Source organism: Arachis ipaensis, chromosome B4 (assembly GCF_059453495.1).
Source record: "Arachis ipaensis isolate K30076 ecotype BB chromosome B4, ASM5945349v1, whole genome shotgun sequence".
Taxonomy (NCBI): domain Eukaryota; kingdom Viridiplantae; phylum Streptophyta; class Magnoliopsida; order Fabales; family Fabaceae; genus Arachis; species Arachis ipaensis.
In genome coordinates, this window is record NC_142439.1 from 68,879,597 (window position 1) to 68,881,952 (window position 2,356).

The window sequence follows — 2,356 nt, forward strand, 5'->3', positions numbered from 1 at the left end:
AAGTTTTCAAAAATTTTTCAAAAATATTTTCTTCTTTTTCTTTTTTTTTTCAATTAATATTCGAAAAAAAAATTTAGAAAATCATAAAAATAAAATAAATATTTCATGTTTCTTGTTTGATTCTTGAGTCAAAATTAAGTTTGGTGTCAATTGCATGATTTAAAGTTTGCATAAAAATTTTCGAAAAAAATTCATGCATTCATAGTGTTCTTCATGATCTTCAAGTTGTTCTTGGTAAGTCTTCTTGTTCGATCTTCATATTTTCTTGTTTTGCATCTTTTCTTGTTTTACATGTGCATTTTTGCATCTATAGAGTCTAAACATGAAAGATTTCTAAGTTTGGTGTCTTGCATGTTTTCTTTGCATTAAAAATTTTTCAAAAATATGTTCTTGATGTTCATCATGATCTTCATAGTGTTCTTGGTGTTCATCTTGACATTCATAGCATTCTTGTATGCATTCATTGTTTTGATCCAAAATTTTCATGCATTGCATCATTTTCATATTTTTCTGTCCCATCATTAAAAATTCAAAAATAAAAAAATATCTTCCCCTTTTTCTCTCTTGAAATTTCGAAAATTAGATTTGACTTTTTCAAAAATTTTTAAAATCTAGTTGTTTTTATGAGTCAAATCAAATTTTCAATTTAAAAATCTTATCTTTTTCAAAATCTTTTTCAAAAATCAAATCTTTTTCATTTTTCTTAATTTTGTCCCATAATTTTCGAAAATATCATCAACAATTAATGTTTTGATTCAAAAATTTCAAGTTTGTTACTTGCTTGTTAAGAAAGATTCAAACTTTAAGTTCTAGAATCATATCTTGTGATTTCTTGTGAATCAAGTCATTAATTGTGATTTTAAAAATCAAATCTTTTTCAAAATTAATTTCAATCATATCTTTTCAAAAAATATCTTCTTATCTTATCTTTTTCAAAAATTTGATTTTAAAATATCTTCTCTAACTTCTTATCTTCTTATCTTTTCAAAATTGATTTTCAAATTTGTTTCAACTAACTAACTAACTTTTTGTTTTTTTTCTTATCTTTTTCAAAACTACCTAACTAACTCTCTCTCTCTCTAATTTTCGAAAATATCTTCCCTCTTTTTCAAAATTTCTTTTTGATTAATTAATTATTTTACTTTTTGATTTTAATTTTCGAAAATTACTAACCTTTTTCAAAAAAAACTATTTTCGAAAATCACTAACTCTTTTTCAAAAATTATTTTCGAAAATTCTCTTTCTCTCTCATCTCATTCAATTTATTTATTCATCTACTAACACTTCTCTTCATCTCACATCTCTGCTCTCCTCACCATTGTGTTTCTTTCTTTACATTACTCTTCTTTTCTTCTACTCACACAGGGGAACCTCTATACCTGTGGTAAAAAGGATCCCTATTATTATTATTTTTCTGTTCCCTCTTCTACATATGAGCAGGAGCAAGGACAAGAACACTCTTGTTGAAACAGATCCAGAACCTGAAAGGACTCTGAAGAGAAAACTAAGAGAAGCTAAATTACAACAATCCAGCAAGCACCTGTCAGAAATTTTCAAACAAGAAGAGGAGATGGCAGCCGAAAATAATAATAATGCAAGGAGGATGCTTGGTGACTTTACTGCACCTAATTCCAATTTACATGGAAGAAGCATCTCCATTCCTGCCATTGGAGCAAACAATTTTGAGCTGAAACCTCAATTAGTTTCTCTGATGCAGCAGAACTGCAAGTTTCATGGACTTCCATCTGAAGATCCTTTTCAGTTCTTAATTGAATTCTTGCAGATATGTGATACTGTTAAGACTAATGGAGTAGATCCTGAAGTCTACAGGCTCATGCTTTTCCCTTTTCATGTAAGAGACAGAGCTAGAGTATGGTTGGACTCTCAACCTAAGGATAGCCTGAACTCTTGGGATAAGCTGGTCAAGGCTTTCTTAGCCAAGTTCTTTCCTCCTCAAAAGCTGAGTAAGCTTAGAGTGGATGTTCAGACCTTCAGACAGAAAGAAGGTGAATCCCTCTATGAAGCTTGGGAGAGATACAAAGGACTGACCAAAAAGTGTCCTTCTGACATGCTTTCAGAATTGACCATCCTGGATATATTCTATGATGGTCTGTCTGAATTAGCCAAGATGTCATTGGATACTTCTACAGGTGGATCCATTCACCTAAAGAAAACACCTGCAGAAGCTCAAGAACTCATTCACATAGTTGCTAATAACCAGTTCATGTACACTTCAGAGAGGAGTCCTGTGAGTAATGGGACACCTCAGAAGAAGGGAGTTCTTGAAATTGATACTCTGAATGGAATGCAAGCTGTATCCAACAGTACTCAAGAGGCATCTTCTGAAGAAGACGCT

At 30.9% G+C, this 2,356-nt stretch overlaps 1 non-coding gene across 1 annotated transcript; it reads right to left on the reverse strand.

The window, feature by feature from the left end:
* Positions 1 to 1,966: 1,966 nt before the first annotated feature.
* On the reverse strand, positions 1,967 to 2,074 carry LOC148567819 (small nucleolar RNA R71). Its single transcript, XR_015882942.1, has one exon. It is a non-coding gene; the product is annotated as a small nucleolar RNA R71 (small nucleolar RNA).
* Between the last annotated feature and the right edge of the window lie 282 nt (positions 2,075 to 2,356).